This window comes from Cynocephalus volans, chromosome 4 (assembly GCF_027409185.1).
Source record: "Cynocephalus volans isolate mCynVol1 chromosome 4, mCynVol1.pri, whole genome shotgun sequence".
Lineage (NCBI taxonomy): Eukaryota > Metazoa > Chordata > Mammalia > Dermoptera > Cynocephalidae > Cynocephalus > Cynocephalus volans.
In genome coordinates, this window is record NC_084463.1 from 84,935,140 (window position 1) to 84,945,640 (window position 10,501).

The window sequence follows — 10,501 nt, forward strand, 5'->3', positions numbered from 1 at the left end:
AGGGATCCGAACCCACAGCCCCGGTGCTGTCAGCACCACACTTTCCCAAGTGAGCCATGGGCCGGCCCCGTATGTTTTCTATATCAATAATTTCTGCTCTTATTTTTAACCTCTATTTTTCTTTTAGCTTATTTTTTATTTTTCCAATTTACACATTTTAACCCTTTCTACTTTTGCAATTTAAGCATTTGAGGTTGTCATTTCTGTCTAAGCACTATCGCCTCTTCATCCCATAAATTTTGATATGAAATATATCCATTATTATTCCTTCTCTTTGACCCCATACTTCATTTACAAGCATTCTTAATTTTTAAATTTCTAAATGTAGAAGAGGGTGCTTGTTTTTTGTAATTGACTTTTAATATGATTTCATTATGATTAGAAAACACACCCTATAATACTGATTCTGGAATATATTAAAAATTGCTTCTTGGTATACTACACAAACAAAGAATAAACATTTTCTCAAGCATACATAAAGTATTAAGATACTGTTTACTCTTTAGTAAAATGAAGCAGGATTTTATACATATTCAGTAATCAAGCTTATTACCTTTGTTTTCAAATATTCTATATCTTTATTACATCTTTTCTGGTCAAAAAAATGATTGATAAAGAAATGTTGAAAGCACCCACAAGATGGTGAATATAAAAATGTTTTCCTATAGAACTGTACTTTACAAGATTTTATTTTAATTTGGTGCATATAATGTAAGAACTGTATCTTCATGGTCAATTGAGTCTTTTATCATTATGTGGTGATCCTTTCTATCCCTAATACTAATTTTCATCTCAAAAACTATTATACCTAAAATTAATATAGCTATTAAAGCTTTCTTTAGGTTATTGTTTTCCTGGTATATCCCTTTTCTATCATTTTACTTTTAACTTTCTCAAGTGCTTATTAGATGAGTCTCTTACAGACAGCATATATAAAATAAAATTTTATTATTATACAAACTGATAATCTCCATCTTTTGAAGTGTGTTTATCCCAATTAGATTTATTAGGATTACTGACATATTAGATTTTTTGCTTACCATTTTAATGTTTGCTGTCTATTGTCCCTGTGTTGCCTTTTTCGCATTGAATTTTGTGTTTTTGTTTATTTTCTCCATTTCTTATCCCTACTCTTCACACTTGGTAGAGTTACTTCCTATTCATTTTCTTTTAGCAGTTACTCATATATTTTTATCATGCACGCTTAAAGCCCAAAGTTAATTATTTATCCTAATCTTGAAAAGCCAAAGAAACTTAAAACTTAAAACACTAATTCTGACACCCCTATTCTAACATGCATGTCGGTGTTATACAGCATTTTAGTTCTAACTACAACAAATACTTGTATTTGATTCTACTAGTAGAAAGAATATGAGCATATGAAGCAGACAATTTTTGCTTAGATTAATTACACATTTGTCAATTTTCTTGCTCATAATTAGACTGTCCTTTTTGATGACTTTTATTTTTCCTGAAAGGCTCACTTTAGAAATCCCTCTAGTGTAAGTCTGTAGTGAAAAACTGGATTTTTGGTTTTTGTCTATTCAAAACTGTCAGTATTTCACCCTTGTCCATGGAAGATAGTTGTGCCAATTACAAATTTCTGAATTTTGATACTTGTTTTCTTTCAGCACCTTGAAAATATGATCAAAGACATCAGCAACATTTGTGACCTTGCTAAATCCATCTGTTTCTGGTCATCATCCCACGCTACGCTCAGGGACAGCTGGCACTGTTAATCACTTCTTCAAATACTTTCTTTCTTGGTTTTTGGGACCCTTCAAGCTCTCCACTTTCCATCTAACTCTCAGTCTCCTATGCTGGCTCATCAGCTTCTCCCAGTGTCGTAGTGTCCCAGGACTCAACTCTCGGACCTCTTCATATAAGCTTCACTTTGGTGATTTCCTTCAGTCTTAAGGCTGTAAACCTCAACATGTTATTGACCCTCAAATTTATATCTCTGGCCTAACCTTCCCTCTAAGTTTGTACTATTACATCCAAGTTCCTCCTCAGGATGTCTGCTTTTATCCCAACAACTATCTCAAACACTCCATGTCCTATACTGGTATTCTGATCTTGCCCCCAAAATCTGCTCCTCCTGCTCTGTTTTTCCATTTGAATTAATAAAACTTCAGTCCTCTCAGGTGGTCAAGCCAAAAACTGTATAGTCACCAGTGGCCCCTCCTTTCTCTTTTAGACCAGATCCAATCAATAGCAAATCCTGTGACCTCTACCTTCAAATCTATCCTTATACAACTGACTCTCACCACCTCTATTGCAATCCTGGTTCAATCTCTCATTATCTCTTACCTGCATTGTTACAATAGCCTCAAAATAGTTCTCGCTACTTTCACCTTTACCACAACACACACTAGCCAGAATGATCCTGTTATAACGTAAGTCAAATGATGTCACTCCTACGCCCAAAATCCTCTGGCGACTCCACATCTCACTTGGTAAAAGCTGTAAATCTCCTTGCTTACGTCTTTTTTCTTTACCTATTTCTCTCTCCTTACACTGCTCCACTCACACGGTCTTCCTGTTGTTTCTCTAACTGCTCAGGCACCACTTCTATTCCTCAGCACCTTTGCATCTACTGATTCTCCTTTCTAGAATATTCTTCACCCAGATGTCTATATGGCTTACCTCCTCGCCATCTTCAAGTTTCTGTTCTGAAAACAACTTAGCAAGACCTTCTCTGACCACCCAACTTAAAGATGTACCCCCAACATTTTCTATGCTCATCTGTTTCATTTTTCCCATGATTATCACCTCCTACAATACCATGTATTTGGTTCATTTTGCTCACATTAGCTACATGAGGGCATATTTATAGTGGCTAAAACACTATGAGGAGTAGAAATAAACAGTTGTCATATAAATGAATGAATAAATGAATGAGTAAATTATTTCACTGTCTTCTGGTTTGTTCTTAGGGGCCTTTGTTACTTTGTCATTCATTTCAGAGTGATCCTTCTCTTCTCTCTGTCCATTTTAGATTATTTTCTTGGTCTTTTTTGTTCAATAGCACTTCCTATTAATAATGTGTCTGGGAATGGGTTTATTTTTATTTGTTCTGCTTCATATATGTTATGCTTCCTGTATCCCAGGATGATCTTCACCTCTCCTCGTTACCTTTCAGACCTTGTACCTGTCACTCTTCCCTCACTAACTCTGCTCCAGCCACACTAGCCTGTGTCTGTGGATTCATGTCTTTCACTGATCTCGGAAAATGTTAAGTATTCATTTCAAGTAATCTCTCTCATCATTTCTCTATTCTCTTGTCTTAGGACTCTAGGTAGACATGTATGAGACCTAATTATTCCATATTCCACAATCCTTAGCTTCTTTCATATTTATCATCTTTTACTGTCTCTGTGCTGCATTTTAAGAAATTTTTCAGATCCTCTTGTAATCTCTGTCTATTCTGAATTTAGATTATTTTATTCCAGCAAATGTATTTCTAAAAGCTCTATTTTGAATTTTTTGTAGTCTCTTATGGCTTGCTCATGTAGGACTCTATCTGCTGATTCCTTAATCATTTTATTTATCATTATTTTTATATAATATTTATAACACATTTATATATTATATACCTAATATGAGGGTACTTCTAAAAGTTTGTAGAAAAAAAGAATTGAAAGATAATGCAATCTTACCAAGAACTTTTAAAAGTACCCTCATTCTTGAAGCATCTAAAATCCATGAAGATCTAAATCTTTTATTTGATCTTTCTGATTACACTCTGGAGGTTGTTCCTCATCCCCCACCCCTATTATAAATTTGGTGATCTTTGATTATAAAATTATATTTTGTTTATCTTTTGCTTTGGAAAACCTAGGGACCTAACATAGGATGCTAACAACACTTTCCTGTAGAGATTATTTATAGTTGTTCATTTTTGGTTTTTGTTTTGTTTTCAAAAAGCTAGGGCACTATCACCTTGGGAACCCCCACTCCTACTTCTAATGTCCCAGGTTTAATTTTGGAGGCCTAGATTTTTTTTTAAGGCCCCTGAATTTGTTGCTGGCCTTCATGGCTGTTATAATTTTCCACCTACAGATGAGACCTTATGTGTGTACTCACAGATCACTACTCCAGTTTCAGTAATTTTTTTTTAAATTTTTTTAACTTTCTTCTTTTCTTTCTTCCTTCCTTTCTTTTTCTCTGCCTCCCCCTTCTTCTTCTTTCTTCCCTTCTTCCTTCTTCATTTCTTCTTTCCTTTCTTCCTTCTTTCCTCCTTCCTCCTTTTTATTCTTCTTGGTAATTCTCTGTATATCCTGTGCACACAACAGTTTAATGAATATTATGTTTAATGCAGGATCTAATTATTTTGTTACAAATAAGCCCATCAAAATATCTATTTCACCATAAAGTAGTAAGTGAAAGTTAATGACTTTTATTTGTTATCGTTGTATCTAAACAGTTATTCACCATAGGGCTTTTTTAATAAAAGCTTTTTCTTGTGGTTTCTTCTACCTTCACACTGAGGTTACATGAATATTCACATATATTTTCCTTAGCTCCTTTATAGATAAATTTGTTAAATATTAATGCTTAATACCATGAAATTAATTTTGGTATGTGAAATAATGTAATTATCTACCTGTACTTTTTTCTAAATACCAAATACATTGTTTTAACATTGTGTGCCAAATTCTTACATGTACTTGGAATTATTTCCAGATTTCTATGTTTTTCCACTGATCTGTTATTCTAATATATGATGAATAAGTAAGCTATGCATATTTTTCTGCCTCCTCATTCTCTTCCATTTTCTAGTCAATTTTAATCAGATCTCTGCTTCTACCACTTTCATACAATTTCTCTCACTCAGTTTGCAGATTTCCAACATGAGGCACATAACCTGATGCTTACCTCCCCTTGTCTCTACAGTATTTAACAGTGCTGACACCTCTCTCCTTCTTGAAATAGTTCATGATCTTTTGGACACCAGGAAACCACCTTTTCAGCAACATTTATAGTATCTTCCACATATCCCTCTCTCAATAGATAGTGGTAAACTCATTGAATGTTGTGGGAAAGTCCTAAATCACCAGTCATCCAAACAGTAATGTCATAATAGTTTGAAAAACGTTTTAAAAGTACAGATACCAGAGCCCTGCTCACAAATATCTTCTGTTTGAGTAGATCTAAGATGGAAATGGGGGATCATAATTTTAAATGTTTTGTAAGTGACTCTGACACATATCCAGGTTGTGAATTGTTGATCCAGCCCAATCCTATTATTGCATAAATGAAAAAATTGGGACAAAATTATCATAAGATTTTAAAAGTGGGTGGAATGCTGGGCATAATCCAGCCAAACCTCTGATTTTGCAAGCTCTTAATCTGAGGTTCAGAAAGAAAAATGACACTGCAACACAGCTGCATATTCAGAACTACATCCCATTTACTGTAGCTTGAATACCAAGCAAGTGGATAGAAATCTTCATAAAATCTTTTGAAGGAGACAGTATTACTATTTTCATTTTAGAGATGAAAGAACTGACATCCAGAAAAGTTGGGTAATTTTTTTTATGACTATTTAATTAGCAAATGAGAGAGCCAAACTCCCAGGTAGTCCAACACCAGAGGCTGTGAGCTCACCTGCTCTGCTCTAGAAGTCTGCCCAACTCACATCTTCCACTGCTGACTCCTGAATACACACAACAACCCAGATAAAAATAAATAAAGCTTTGTTTTCCATCACCATGCTTTAAGAGAAGATAGAAAAAATCCTAATGAAAGTAGATTATTACAAAAATCATTCCATGACACAGAAGTGGCAGCAATTCTTTGGGTCACTCTTCTATGCAAACATGTCCTCTTTTCAAGTCAAAACTTAAAGTCATAACAAGTGTACATACAGGCGAAATAAATAAATATTCCACCAACATTTATTGAGTCTTTACTAAGGGCCAGAAGCCAGGCTAAGCACTGTTGATATAATAGTGAATAAAACACACATGCTGTCTATCCTGAAAGTCTTCATCATCTAGTAGCGAAGACAGATAACTAATCAGGCAATTAAACAAGAACGTGAGAACTGCTATTATTGAGGCCCTTATTTTTTACGTTAGTCTGTAAAACATACAACAGGAGCAGCTGGAACTGGCAGGATAAGTGAAGCAGGGTTTCTCTTCAGCTGATATCTGAACATTAACATAGAAGAAAAAAAAAGGGAGAGGAACAGCTAACAAGAGTGATGTGGAACGGCAAATATAATTTAACCATTTAGGAAGCAGCACTGTTCAATAAACAAAATGTATCTACAAAGATGGAAGCCAGAAGAAAACAAGGGAAATCCCATACACACTGTATAAATTATCAAGTTATTCTTCTACTATGTTTGAAAAGCCATGCTGGATATGTCATTCTTATATACATTACTGCCTTATATTAAACAAAAATTATCCTGCAAATAAGTTTCTTAGAATTTTCTTATAATTAAGTAAGTAAAATCAGATTATAAATGTAATATTAAGTGCTTGTTCTAGGTCAGGGACTCAAATCTGTTTTAGGTAATAGAGATACAATATCAAACAAGATACAGCTTCTGCCAATAGACTTAGACAGGGAGAGATTTGAGGGGAAAATAAATTTTGATACAGTGGGACCTGTACCACAACAGGGTAGGCATAGAATGCTATGAGAATATACCCCAAGTTCATCTAACTCTGTCTTTCTGTTCAGGAAAGACTTTGCAGAGGTTCTGGGTAATCTCATACGTGAAGGATGGATAGGCTGAGCAAGGCAAAGAAGAGGATATGAGATAGTGTTCTAGGCTGAGGGAAGAACTTGTGGGCAAGTGTTCAGGGAAAAAGAATGTGTTGTATTTGGGAAACTGCAGGGATTTACAGCTGAACAGTGCTTTGCTCATACATGGAAGGCAGGTACAGAGGAGGCACAGCCATCTCATCAGGTAATACTAGGAGAAATGGGTCAAAAGGTGAAATTACAGCAGTTCTCTGTAACAGCAGCACTGAGTATTGCAAAGCAGGGGTGAGAAGTGATGAGTAAAGGGAGAGGAATCAAGGAAGACACCCCTCTTGGGTTTGAGCAGTTAGACAGGTGATGGTACTGTTCACTATGACGGTGATCGCAGGAAGAAGAAAGAGTTCAGTGGGGTTGGAGGTGCTGCCTTGATAAGGTTAATTGTCACACATTGAGTTCAGATGCCTACAGAGAACTCGAATGGAGATGGTAGGCAGTGAAATATGTAGGCCTGAAGTTCAGATGCAAACTCTACCTAAAGTTGTAGATGAAGGGATTCTTTCCAAAATCAGATGAATGTAATCTGTAATAAACTAGTAAATTTATTTGAAAAGAGTATGAAAATTCCCTCTAAAATATAAGTGGAAAACATTGGAGGAGAAGAGAGAGAGGAAGGAAGGAAACGAAGAAGGAAAAGAGAAAAGGAGGGAATAAATCTCACAACTATTTGGCCCCAATACACACTTTAATTTACATTAACTTATTCTTTCCAATTACCCTATAAAACTATAATGACGTCTTAATTTTCCAAAGCTTTCAACCCAGGCTTTTTCATCCCAAATTCATTGATCTTTCTGTTATATCTCACTTCTGTCTGTATGAAAAACCTCTGGGGTGTTGTGGGAGGGAGGGGACAAAGGGAAAACCATATTGTCTTCTGACAATTAGTACTGCTCCTAGTTCAGAAAAATGTTTTTCTACTCAAGCTTTTTCTCAGGGCAACCTTAACTTCCTTGTTCCTGAAGCTGTAGATCAGAGGATTGAGCATGGGCACCACAATGGTTCAGAACACTGTGCACACTTTCCCCTGATCCATACACAAACAGGAGAAGGATGGGGGACATGGACACCCTTGACTTAAAAAAATACAGAAACAACAACTGCATGTGAGGTACAAGTGATGAAGTCTTTGGACCTCCCTTCAGTGGAGTGAATATGTAGGATGCTGAAGAGGATGAAGTGTAAGAGACAATAATGGTGAGGCTGAGCACACCACCGTCAAAGCCCACAACACCAAAACCATCATTTCATTGATGAGAGTTCTGGTGCAAGAGAGCTCCAGGAGGGGAAGGATGTCACACATGTAATGGTTGATGGTGCTAGCCTAACAGAAGGTCAGCCTCATCATGCACCCTGTGTGGGCCCAGGCACCTATAAATGCCCCCACATACACAATCACAGTCAGCAGAGAACATACTTGAGGAGACATGGTGACCTTATACAGCAGGGGCTTACAGATGGCCACATAGCAATCATAGGCCATCACAGTCAACACATAGCACTCTGCACTGACAAAGAAGCAGTAGAAAAAGAGCTAAGTCATGCATCCTGCATAGGAGATGGTGTTCATCTTTGACACAAAGTTTACCAACAGTTATGGAGTAATAACAGAAGATCAATAAAGGATAATTTAAAGAGGAAGTAGTACATGGGAGTGTGAAGGTTAGAATCCAGTCCAGATAGAAAAACCAACCCAGGTTTCCTGCCACAGTGACTACATGGATTCCTAGGTAGAGGAAGAAGAGAGGGAACTGGATCCCTGAATATTCTGTTATACACAAGAGTAAACTAAATGATGAAGGAACTGTTTCCAATGTCCATTTTCTTCCAGTGGGATCTGAAAGATAGGACGGTACAGTCATATTTGAGACAGAACCCAGATTTACCATGCAATGCCATGCCCAATCCCTTCTGAAGCCAAGAAGCCAAAGGCTCTGCTGAGGTTTAACTATCTGATAGAAAACTGGATCTGGCACTGCTCGTGCAATAAAGACAGGTGCATGGGAGGCATCGGCATAATGAAAGCATATGGGAGAAATTTGTCCAGGGGAGGAAATGCAGTGATTTCTCATCTTTTCTCTGACTCAATGTGTCACTAACACTTATTCCACTTTATGCTTGTCAAACTTTATAAGCCATACTCAGGCTACCTGTGCTGACCACCAGCCCATTCTGGATGCAGTGTAGGGTGGAGACCATGAGCACCATGTTCATGGCAGAATTAAGGAAACAGAGACGTACAGAGGTCCTTTGGCTTCTGAAGTACATACAGCAAGAAAGTTACTGTCAGCAATAGAACCTTGGTCTCTTTCACAGGAAATTCTATAAGGAGCAGAAAGAATGGAGACACTACAAATCGAATCATCTCAGCAGTACTTTTTTTTTTTTTTTTGTCTTTTTTTTCGTGACCGGCCCTCAGCCAGTGAGCGCACCAGCCCTTCCTATATAGGATCCGAACCCGCAGCGGGAGCGTCGCTGCGCTCCCAGCGCCGCACTCTCCCGAGTGTGCCATGGGCTCGGCCCTCAGCAGTACTTTTGATGTCTACTTTTCCCCTGCACAGACCATTTAATTATCTGTAACTCAGGGTCAGAGCTGCAGAAAGAGAAAGAGTCCATGGAAGGACATAAAAACATAAAGATTCAATGCTCATCCTCCTTCTGCCTAGAGGCATCAGAACTGTCCTTGTGTTTTTTCCTCCACCTTTGTTCTCCAAAGAGAAATAGCTTTGCTGCTGCAGAAGGTTAGTTCTGAACTAAAACCCTCCTTTTGTGCAGAGAGGCTCAGCACATTTATAAATCTGTCTTTGACTCACTCAGAAAATCAATCAAATAAAGATCATGGTTTTCAATTATGAATTTGCCAGGCAGTGATCATTAAACTACAAAAAAAGGAATCCAAACAGTTCTTTTATTTCCAACAAAATAACATGTAGCATCATGTAAATTATTTTATTTTGAGCTTCAAGGTCTTGGGGATTTGATACACAGGCTTTCCCAGGACCCTCTCCATCACTCAAATCTTTTAGGAAAGACAGATTTAAGAAACTTTATACACTCATGAAGATGCTTTGACCCTGGTGTCTTTGGAGACAATATTAAACTCAGATTTTCACATCAGGGATTGTACATTCCTCAGGGCAGAGAAGGTAGAAATTTTCCCTTCACTTCTATTTCTCCCAGTTCTTCTTTGATTAGATAAAATTGTTCACACATAGCTAATGACATTTAAAATACCTCTCAAAATATTACATGTACATACATATCCTCCCACACATGTGTTACAATATGACATATATGATCATATGATGCATAATACCTTATCTTTTAAAACAAATCACTTCCTTTTCCTTTTTTGCTCAGCACTCCCCTTCTTTCTTCAGCTCCCTTCAAACTCATCATCCCCAGTTATTCGTGGTTATAACCTAGCACACACCTTCTCATATTTTACTACTTATTCACATAACCAAATATTATAGGGGCTTTACACTTGACTTACAAAGTTCTTATTTTATTTACCTCTTTCTTTTGTCAATTAAAAATACTTTGCTGAAATATCTCCAATATTCTGTGTTGTAGATATAACTTACCCAACAACTCCATGTTAATAAATTCGTTATTTTACCAGTTTTTAACCACCAAAAACAATGCTGAAATAATCATCATGTGAATACACCTTGATATACCAGTACTTTTATTTCAATGAGATAAATTCACAGAATGTTGT

General features: G+C 36.7%; 1 pseudogene; it reads right to left on the reverse strand.

Moving 5' to 3' along the window:
• Positions 1–7,678: 7,678 nt before the first annotated feature.
• LOC134376252 (olfactory receptor 8B3-like) lies at positions 7,679–8,598 on the reverse strand (annotated as a pseudogene).
• Between the last annotated feature and the right edge of the window lie 1,903 nt (positions 8,599–10,501).